The sequence below is a fragment of the Chinchilla lanigera genome, unplaced genomic scaffold (genome assembly GCF_000276665.1).
Source record: "Chinchilla lanigera isolate Chin_1 unplaced genomic scaffold, ChiLan1.0 scaffold00042, whole genome shotgun sequence".
Taxonomy (NCBI): domain Eukaryota; kingdom Metazoa; phylum Chordata; class Mammalia; order Rodentia; family Chinchillidae; genus Chinchilla; species Chinchilla lanigera.
In genome coordinates, this window is record NW_004955443.1 from 10,537,755 (window position 1) to 10,549,250 (window position 11,496).

The window sequence follows — 11,496 nt, forward strand, 5'->3', positions numbered from 1 at the left end:
CCCTCTCGGCAGGCGCCGGGGCCGCGCGGCACTTTTCCCGGTCGGTTCTCGAGCGCCAAACGCTGGGCTCTGGTCTCTGCCCCCTGGATTTCGCTCCGCGCGTGGGCGGCGGAAAGAAAACCAGAAGCGGTAAGTGATACAGAAACTGCGCCCGCTGCTGGGATCTGACCCGGCGGGGCGACGATCCGGACCTCCGCCGCTGCCCCCGCCCACGAAAAGCGAGTTCTACCCTCTTTTCTCAGATGAGATAAAGATTTTGCTCCTGCCTCTGTGCTCCCCCGCACCCTGCTTGTTACACACTTTGAAAGGACCGGCCTGTTAATTAACTTTAATTACAATCATTGGCCTCCACCTACTGAACCCAGCACGGTGCAGTGGGACCTGCGGAGCAGGAGTTTACGGGATCGATCCATCTCCTGCACTTTTGGAGACAGTTCTCTTGGGAGGATGGGTGTCATCCTGTTTATTAAAGTAAGTTGTATTTTATTTCATTCTGGCTGGTTTTCTTCGCGACTTTTCCCACCTCCTTCTGGCAGTCTGGAACTATTTTGGTTCGGGGAAGACTTCTCGAAATTATATTGTGAGCTATAACCTTTGATAATTGCAAGGAAAGTAAAAGAGAACGATAAGGTAGTTTGTGAGGAGTAGTGACGTTTTAGGCTGTTGTCAGTTTGTGGTGATAGGAACTTTCTGGCTTTTCCTCCTCCTCCTCCTCCTGTTCCTTCTTTTTTTTCTTTTTCTTTGCAAGCTTGTCCTTGAAGTGGGCTGTTCAGTGGAATATATCCTTTGGGCTTACGAACAAGTGTTTTGAAAATAAGCTATTTTTAAAAGTACATTTAATCGGATGTCATTGTTATTACCAATAATAGTATTGTACTTACAAGCTCAGTATTGATCTCCCGGCACTTAAGCACTCTGCACCAGCAGGAGTTTATGGAACGTTGCCCATAAGTAATTGGAAGGTGAAGTTACGGGTGTTTAAAAAGAATGCTAACTTTTTTAAGGGGGAAAAGAAAACCCTCTGAACTCTTTTCTATGGCTTTCGTACACCTTAAAGGGAGGTATGCAGGGAGCAGACTCGTGACAGTCCACTGTTTAACAATGTTTTAAAAAAGAAAAAAGTGGGTCATGGAAGTAGGCTAGAGCCCAAAATGGAAATACCTCCCTGGCTACTTTCCAAAGAGATATTTAACCCACACCTTTAAGGCGGGTCCTAACACCAAGAGGGTTTTATATAGACTCGATTTGTGATTTGTCAGTGCCCAAAGATTTATTAAATTAAAATGTGCCTAGAGGGTAAGTCAAATGGCTCATTAAAACTTATTTATGTGGGTGTGCATGTGTTTGTATTTTTTTCTTCTCCTGTAAACCCGTCAGATTTTATATGGGTTGCCTATGCAGGGAGAGGCTCATGGTACATTTAAAAACAATTGATCATTTCCCTGATATCATAAGTTCTTCCCAGTGAGGTTCATAGATATTCAGTGAATACTTTTCAGATTCAACTACTCTTAGTCACTGTGGTTAAATATAGAACTGATTATAATGAATTTCAGTTTTCATAGGAACTGTTAGATTAGCATTTTTGAAACTGAAGTTTTTAAACCCTATTTCAGAATCTGGATTATGGACTTCAAGATATCTAGGAGGGAATCTCATTTTCTTTATTTTGTTGCTTTCTTACCCACGTCTTTACAACTCAGAAAGTTTGGTGAAAGTGACTATAAAACGCTGAGTGTAAATGACAGTCATTGCTTTAATAGCTTCTCTTAGCACGTGTTCCCTTCTTTACTTGTTGATTTATTGGGTTCAAATTGTGCACTTGGTAAAATGTGGAAGTTTTTGGAACTCTTTATAAACTGTTAGGTAGAGATTTTAAAGATAATGCTGGAAATGTTTCTTAGTTTTGATCAAATGTGACAGATGTGAAAGAAAGGCTCACAGATGTCATCTTGATCTTGCTTTATAGTTTATTTCATTTTTTAAAAAGTATTGGCCAAATTAAGCACAATACTAGTTAAGCCATTTGGCTTAATAATAGTTATTCTCTTCTCATGCTTCTGTCTAGTTAGAAACTTGTGCAATGTTACACTTCTGACTCAGCATAAGCTGTTTATGATTTAGGAGGGAACAAAAGAGCCCTAATCTGGATTGGAGTAGTCATTTCATTGGGCAGCTTTGGTGATGAACAATACTTGTGGCAAAAAGTCCTGTGACTTTCTCTCTTACACTGTTCGTGAGTATGGGGATGAGCAGGTGAGGGAATACTCAGAGACTGATAAGATGGCTTTCACCAAAACAGAATGCAGAAAGGACATCAGTGGTTACAGTGTGTAGAGCATGAGGAGGGAAGGGTTTGATCTGTGGAACAGAGGAGGAGACTTGTGGTTTCTTTTCTAATCAGAGACTTGAACTTCTGGAGTTGGTGATGGTGAGGACTTTACAGATTTTTCCCTGTGTCTTCAAAAAGTGCAGACTCCTTACTCTGCTCTTCAGGGCCCTCCAGAGCTGACTCTGGCCTGCAGCTCTGGTGTCATCTTTCAGTGCTCCTCAAGCATCATGGATCCATCCCAGCTACTGTGCCTCCGTGCTGTTACTTGGTGTTTATTCCTCCCTTCTGCCGCCTTCATGGCGTTCCTTCCACTTTTAAAGAAAAAGGAGGATACACTAGAGTCATTTGTAGGAAAATGATGCACCTTGAGATCATAATGTTAAGTGAAATATATCGGATACATATACTTAAATATTATATGGTTTCTTTTACATGAGAAACCAAGAATATAAAGAGCAAAATAAAAGGTAAATAATAGGAAAAAGGGATAAATCTTTGAAAAAAGAATTAAGAAGTGTTCCAGCAGGTTAAATATTTCTAGTTGAGCCTTTAGTTCTTGGATTCATTTTGATTTTAGTACATGGTAAGAATATGGATCTAGATTCAGTCTTCAGCATGTAGGTAGCCATTTCTCCCAAAATCATTTATTAAAGAAGTTGTCTTTCCTCCACTGTGTGTTTTAGTCCCTTCCTCAAAGATCAAATAATTGAATGTACTTGGGGTTGTTTGTGCTTTTTTTTTTTTTCTGTTTCACTGATCCTTATGTCTGTTTTGTGCCAGTACCATGCTGTTTTTATCACAGTAGCTTGGTAATATAACTGTAGGTCCAGGATTGTGATGCTTCGTGCTTTGCTGTTTTTACTCAGATTTGCTTTTGCTATTCTGGAGCACAGTTCATAATAGCTAAATATTGGAACTGGGTCATATGTCCATCAGCAGATGAACAGATCAAAGAAAATGTGGTATTTACACATAGTGGAGTACTACTTTGCCATAAAGAAAGAAAAACTTGAGTTCTTTGCAGGAAAAATGGATGCACTTTGAGACCATAATGTGCAGTGAAATAAATCAGATGCACAAATTTAAATATCATGTTTTCTCTTAGATGAGAAACCCAGAGTAAAATTAAAAGATAGGTACTGTCATAGAAAGTAGGAAAATAGATTGTTAAGGAAAAGGGATCGAGGGATGGGGGAAGGATGGGGTGAAGGAATATGAAAAAATGAATTGGGGTGTGTTGTGAACATGTACCAACTTCCTGCAAGAAATGTAACCATTATGTACTGCACATGTGTACTAATAAGCTAAACTAAAATAAATTTTAAAAAGAACTAAAATGCATTATATACATGTACCAGCTCCCCACAAGGAAGGTAATCATTATGTATTACAAACTTATACTAATGAAAAACAAAACAAAAAAAAATGAATACTGCCCTCTCCACCTGTAACATTTCTTTGTCTACGACTTGAAATTGTCATCATTAGGCCCTGCAGTGATCCCCTCCATTGGCACAGCTCTGAGTTGCTGCAGTGTTGTGCTAGAGTCATGGAGTTGACTTGAGATATTTTAGAGTTCCAAAGCATTCCTGAAGCATAATTCCGCTTCTCTAGGTGATTAAAAGTAAACCATAGGAAGAGTAAGGTTCACAAAATTATTTTTTAATATCATTATGTCTTAGGTGCTCTTTTAGATATAACACATTTTTCCAAAATGTTTTGTTTTGCTATTCCTTCTTCACTGGCACTGAGAAGTAAAGAGATTGATTGTTCAAATACACATGATTGTCCTTTGCTCATTGTCATGTCTAATCTGCCACTGCATTTTAAACTCTTGGAGGGGGCCATTGTATCTTCACTTTCTGTGTAGCTGTTAGTCCTGTTTTCACATGATGTAATAGATACTGTTATCTTGAACTGCAAATATTTCCCACTATTATCTTGGAGAAAGTAGTGTTCCTTAAATATTTATTAAATGAGCAAATGTAAGTAAATAGACCAATAAGTTAGGAGACATTTGTTGAGATATTTTCTTTTCATTTAAAAAAAAAGTCTTGACAGTTACCAAACCAATAGGAAGCCCTCAAGTTCAGTTGGGAAAGAGGTCAGGGTGATATTTATAAATACAAAGAGGAAATATTCATACTAGGCTATTTTGAAACATCTGGTTGTTGGTTTAAAAATGTGAGTCATAAGTTCAGAGATAGTACAGTATATGGTTGTACACAAATTTTTATATCAGGGTGTAGCATACATACAGAAATGTGTATACACCATAAGCGTACATTTTACAATTTTTGTATTGAAGTATAATGACCGTTTTCACCAGAGCGAACATTAAAGCTGTGTCTAACATATCATGAAATGGGACAGAATTCTGCAGAATAAGTTCCTGTGAAGAATAAGGTCACTAAGGAAAGATGTCTGCTTCTGTTTCTTTCGGTTGTCTGTATACAGATATGTCCCACTGTGGAGAGGTACAAGCGGCCAGTACCAGGCCTTGTGCAAGTGCCTGAAGGTTAGAGATGCGCAGACCAGTGTCTACCTTAGTGATGCAGGCTTCATCTCTTCTTTCCATGACTTCCACTCCTGCCCTTGGGGAAACTGTAGAAGATGAAGTCTTTCCTTGGTTGCCCAAGAATCGTGGTTCTACTTTAATTATCTTGCCATTAGAATTTATAACAAGTTGCAAACCTCAGCCAATTAACTAAAAATCTAGATGGGCAGCTTAAAAGACGAAAGGACTTACTAAGATAGTATCAAACACTTAACCATGAAGATATTATCGAAAATCCCTAAACCTTGGTGTTAGCTGTGCTACTGATTAACTGCCCATACTAAAGAAAGGAGTTATAGGGGCTGGGGATTTAGCTCAGCGGCAAAAGCGCCTGCCTGGCAAGCGCAAGGTCGTGAGTTCAGTTCCCGGTACCGGAGAAAAACCAAAGAAAGGAGTTAAGACTCCTGGCCTTCAAGGGTATGGACATACATAGATGTTAAATTCTGGATTTTGAGAGTTGTGTTTTTTCAGATTGTACATTAAATTTTATGATAATAAAAATATAGCTTAAACTAATCCTTTTTCCTTGATGCAAGCATGAAATGATTTTTGCCTGGAGCCTGCCTATTTTAAGATCAAACTTCAGTTATTCTCCATCTAGCAGTTCCTGAGTATTTATTTGCCAGACACTAATCTAAGATGCTTATGCATATTCACTCAGTTCATCTTAAAACCGGCTCTGTTAGGCCTTATTATCATCCCTGCTTACTGATGACAGTCGTGAGGTGCAAGAAAAGAATTTTCCAAGGCTTCCTGGATTTCACAGGGCAGAGCTGGGATCTCTGAGAATCACTTTGGCCTGTGTTCCAGCTCTGTTGTCTTTAGGTGAAATCAGCCATCTCTAAATCCTAACCACATCTGTATTTCATGAAATTAATAAAACTGTTTACTGCTGTGTTAAGTGCTTTGTGGGCTTATGAGAAGAATAAGTTACAGTACTTATTTAAAAGAATGTAACATTGCTGTGAATAACTGTCTGAAGAATACCACTCAAGCCAAGTATGTTAACATAGTCTGAATATGATCGAGTGCAGTATTTTATTTAATTAATAAATTAATAAGAACCAGCATTTTTTGTAAACTTGCACTTCATGTCATATACTGTTAAATATACTTTACATATTTGACTTGTTTAATCTGTCAGAAATGCTCTAAGATATGAGGCATGTTATCCTTATTTTATAAAGGAGGAATCAGAACTTGGGGGAAGGTTACATAATTTAATCAGGATACTCAAAGCGAGGAAGCAGGTTTGGAATTCGCACATTGTGACACCTGTGCTGTAGTGTGGGCGGCATTAATGAGGAATTAAAGATGGTGGAGCAGGCAGGGGAACCTCAGGGAGTAATGGTGCTGCACGGGTAAGGCCTGAATTTGCTCTTAGAGGAGAGCAAAAGTTAAGGGGTGTATACATCACAGGGACTTTGTTCTGTACCCTGTCTTCTTTTCTTCTTTTTTTTTTCTTTCTTTTTTTTTGTCTTTTGAGACAGGGTCTTGCTATGCAGTTCAGGTTGGCTTTGAGCTCACTTTGTACCCCAGGCTGGTCTCGAACTCGCAGTGATCCTCCTGCCTCAGCCCCCCGAGTGTTGGGATTACAGGTATGTGCCACCACACCCAGCTCTGTCTCCTTTTTGTTGTCATAAACAACATAAAATTTATTCTCCTAGCCATTTTGGAATGTACAGTTTTATAGTGTTAAGTATATTTACATTGTTTTGAGACAGAGTTCTGGAACGTTTTCATCTTGCAAAACTGAAATCCTGTACTCCATTACTCCCAACCTCTCTGTTTCTCCCTGGTGACCACCATTTCTACTTATAACTTTTATGAATTTGGCCACCTAAGATATAAAGGAATCATATAGTATTTGTCCTTTATATGGTTGTCATAGTCACTAAGCATCATATGCTCAAAATTCAGCCATCTTGTAACAGGTGGCAGGATTTCCTCCATCTTGTTTTTTTAAAGGCTCTTTGTCTTTCAATCTTCCATCCGTGGTATGTACCACATTTTGTTCCCCATTTATGTGCCCAGGAACATTGGTTTGATCCTTTTGCATCTCATTTAAATCTAAATCTTTGAGATATGGTCTTTTTTTCATTAGTACTTCCTTTCCTACTGTAGTTGTTTTCTACTATCACTATTGGTGCTCATGTGGTTTATTAATACTTGTTTTGGTCTTACATGGCTACTGGATTTTGACTTCATATTTTGCTATGTCAGTCTTGAATTAGTTGCCTTCCTGACATGATAGATACAAAAAAATTTTTTTAATGAACTAATATCTATATTACCATTACTTTTTCCAATGATTTCAGAGATGTTTTGATTAATTTATTAACTAATAAGTCTCACACACCCTCATGTAAATGAATATAAGCTCCTGTATTTAACCACTTATGTGGACATTCACTCCCACAATCTAACTAAAAGGTTTGTAAAACTTGAACGTCAAGGCCTAGTACATTTGAACAGCGTTTCCCTAGTGAACATAAGTGCTTATGCACAACACACAAACGTGCGGGAAACTGAAGTCTTTGAAACATTTCTACCATTAGATCACTTGTACAACTATTAGAGACAGCTCAGTTATTAGGATAGGTTGTGGTGTCCAGTTCTGAAAGCATGGCTTTGAGCATGTGGTTTTCTTCCAAGGTATTCATGAGGATTAAGTGAGATCCTGGACAGGTGGTCTATAAACACTTTACAGCTCTTGGTTATTATCAACCATGTAAGTCTGAGGAAAGTGAACAACTGCGAATGCATTTTGATGGGTGCGGGGGGAAAGGTGGTCTAGGTGTAGAACTTAGGACAAAAGAGCTGAGAGCCCGTTAGTACACACAGTTAAGAGAGATGAACAGGTTGAGAGGACTTGGCTTCCTGAAGGGGCTTAATTTCAGCAAGTAATAAGGAAGGTGAATGAATAATAATGTCGAGGAATGCCAAATGACCAATTTTATACTTTTCAGGGCCTAATCACTCAGGCTGTAATAATCAGGACTTCTAACCTCCAGCCTTTTGCAGTCTGCGTTATAGTATGGGATGGAGTAGTATGAAAAGTACAGTTTCTCTAAAACATTTTCACTTTGTCTTCTGCTTGGTTATGGAGGAACAAAGTTGAACCTGTTGTCTTTATGAATACTTGGAGTTGATATCTCAGTATTAAACATTAAGTTTGCTTGATGTGCAAATAATAAGCCTAGTTCTTGTGATATATTCTGTACTGAAGCACAAATGGACTTTCACGAGACCTGTAGCCTGAACTATTTAGTTGAGCAAATTATGCATGTGAAATCCTTTAATTTTCCAAGGAATTAGCTGTTTTTTCACAGTAAGTTAACAAGTTGAAGGCAATGTAATGCCTTCTAGTACCAGGCACTATATGAAGACCTAATTAGTTGTAGAGATTTAGAGGAATAAGACTTGTACCTGAGGTTTTGGGAGCCGTTGTAGGGTACTTTAGTACTTTTCTTACCTCCTGAGATCACTCAGTCATTGAGACCAGCAAAAGTATTTTCTCACATATTCTGGATCTAACCCTGAGAGATAGTTTGATTGTATTGAGAAGTACTGTTCTGGAATACAATAAAGTTCATTGTTACTTAGAATCTATAAGACTTGTATTGTAAGACATTGAAAAGTTTGATTATTCATTTAAGCTGTCACTTTTTTGTATTTCTTTTTAAAGCTTCTTTTCAGTCCTGCAAGCCTATGATTGTTAGTCCTATTATTTCATCACATTTGCAAGTTGCTAACGGTGACAAGGTTAGACTTTCACTTTTATGATGCTGTATCTTTTAGTAGATTAAATGTATAACTGAGTTTAATTATACTATTGTTATTTTTTTTTCTTATAAGGTATTAGAATCAAGGAAAAGTAATTCCAGAAGTTGTCAGCACTGAATAATGAATGACATGATTTAATGAAGTGCTTTAATTAACAGTGTGATTTTCAGTTGTTTTCTTCCCTAGCTCAACTAGAAAGATTCACAGATTCCGTAGGTAAGGGGGGAGGGTGAGTGAGAAGTGGGGAGGGCTTACCATAGTGTCTTCCATTCTGAGGCCTCAGGAGGGAGGGGGCAGTTCCAAACCCTGAGTTCCTAAATGGCTCACTGATGGTTTGGACTGATTCTAGTGGATCACCTGCCATACTTGACTTGAAGTTTGAGGATCTTTTTTAGTTTTGGTGGTTAAATGGACTAGAGAAGTCTGTTTGAATTCTGTCTCTGCTCTTCCAAGCTGGCTGATTTAAAGAGACTAAAATTGAAAACTATGTGTACTTTACACTTCTCATTTTAAAATATCTCAAAGCTGGGCAGAAGTGCTTGAACAGACATTTGTTGAGAACGTGTACCTGACAGTGTTTAAACCCAAGGGCCAGAGCACTGCGCAGTGGACGAGATCGCTGTATCCCTGAAGCAGTTAACAGATGTTCAACGGTAATAAGTGCCATGAAGACAGTCAAGCAAGGGTAAGGAGTAGTGAGTGACAGTGTGTGCTTGTGTGCACAGGTGTTAGGGACGGCCTCTTCGAAGAGGGCGCAGTTGATCAGAGACTTACTGAACTGATAGAGTAAGCCATAGAGATATGTTGGGGAGGAAGGTTTGAAGGAGATGAGGGGCAAGAGGTAAAGTCATAGTAGCAACAAGGCCGAGGTCAGGGTGGAGGCTGTCAGTGGAGGGGAAAGCAAAAGAATGTTGTGATGCATCTTGTGTTCCGATATAAATCACTGTGGGTCCTTTGTTAACAATCTGCGTTAGAGGGGCAGGGAGCCAAGACAGAATGAGGGATCTTGGTCTGGGAGGCTGCTGCAATGGTCTGAGAGGGAAAAGATGGTGATTTGGGTTAGGATGTGAGCAGGGGAAGTGCTGAGATGTTAGGATGGAGAATGTCGTTTCAAAGTAGAACTCAGTAAGATGATACAATATTTTTAAGTGACATGGCAAAGCATACATATAACAGGTTGCTTCTAAATTTTTACTTCCTCATGGAAATATGTCAGGTTAGGATGGGCATGTGTATAATCTTGTTGGTAATGATCTTTATGGGTTCTCTAAACACATACTGCACTATGTTGATGTATAATTTGGCAATTATTAGGACCTTATATGGGAAAATCTTGGCAGAGTATATTATAGAATGATAATAAAGTAATAATGGCAAACACTGACGTGGTCTTGTCATGTGCAGCTTAGTATCTTACGTGCTTTTCCTATACTGACACATCTCACAGCAGCTCGCTGAGGTGTAGGTACTATTATTATTTTTCCCGTTTTCTTGATGCACAACCTGAAGCAGAGGTTAATTACTCATAGAGGGTCACAAAGCTGGGAAGTAGGGAACATGGATTTTATTCACGGTCTTTGGCTTCAGAGCCTGGGCTTTTAGACTGTACTCTTCTAAAGAATGAGCAAAATGTAATTAAGCACTCTCTGAGGTCAGAATGTATGTGTCCCTCCCGCATTCTTGTGTTGAAACGTAAGCTTCACAGTAATGGTAACAAGAAATGGGGTCTTTGGGTGGTGATTAGGTCAGGAGGTGGAGGACATGAGTGAGTTTTTGCTCTTCTGTTGGGTGAAAACACGTAGAAAGTGCCATAAATGAGACATGAGTTTTTACCAAAGAGTGAATCTCCTGGTGCCTTAATCTTGAGTGCCTCAGCCATCAGAATGACAATACATTTCTACTGGTTATAAATTAGCCAGTCTAACATATATTGTAATAGTAGCCTGAATGGATTAAGATAACATTTTAAAAGATAAGTGTTGTAAGTATACGGAGAAAAGAATATAAATGTCTCATGTTGTAGAAGGCTTGTAAAGGAAATTGTGTGTGTGTGTTGGGGGGGTAGACCTTAACAAGCAGAAAACACTTAATCTGTGGTGAAAATAAATATCATGGTGCAAGCGAATGTTTACTAAGCATCACTGTGTGCTAAGGACTGTTGTAATGACGATGAGTTCTCTCGTTAACCCTGCACTGATACTGAACTACCCCAGTATTTCCATTTTGTAGAAAATGATGAAATAAGGATATCAGCTTGTACCTATGCCTGTGTTCACGTTGCTAGGAAGTGGAAGAGGTGGGATTTAAACCTAGTTTGAATCCATATTCAAATACAGTGTGTTAGGAAAGCCTTTCCATTCAAGGGAGGAAAGGGATGAGATTAGACTTAGACGGGAATAAAGAATATTTGAGGAGTGTAAAGAATTTAGAATGGGAATTACTACATTTTGTTGGTTACCATGATCATCTTTGGAAAGTATTCCAGTGATGTATTCCTGGGCTAGTTACCCACAGTTTTGTTATTTAGCACATCCGCAGATCAGCACCTGGAGGGCCACGTACCTAGAACGTGTGTGTGTGCCAGTCAGCCCACTTGGAGGTCAAAGTGTGGAAGGATGCAGTTTCATATTAAGGAGGTTGGCATCATAGATTCTCTCTCTTTCTCTCTCTCTCTCTCCTCTCCCCTCCTCCTTCCTTCCCTCCCTCCCTCCTTCCCTTCTTTCTCTTTTCTTTTTGCTGTCCTGGAATTGATCCCAAGGTTTCATGACTGCTAGGCAAGTACTCTAGCACTAGGATGTATTCCCAGGCCTTTCTCTTTCTT

At 39.0% G+C, this 11,496-nt stretch overlaps 1 protein-coding gene across 4 annotated transcripts in view; it reads left to right on the top strand.

Moving 5' to 3' along the window:
- The first annotated feature begins 8 nt into the window (after positions 1-8).
- Positions 9-11,496, top strand: part of Arap2 (ArfGAP with RhoGAP domain, ankyrin repeat and PH domain 2) — a 181,567-nt gene continuing 170,079 nt past the window's right edge. For 3 of the 4 annotated variants that reach the window (XM_005392016.2, XM_005392019.2, XM_005392018.2), the window contains exon 1: positions 9-129. The gene's annotated coding sequence lies outside the window, so the exon portion shown is untranslated. Of the gene's footprint in view, positions 130-172; positions 472-11,496 lie in introns of those variants that run through there. The other variant, XM_013518104.1, reaches the window with a different exon arrangement.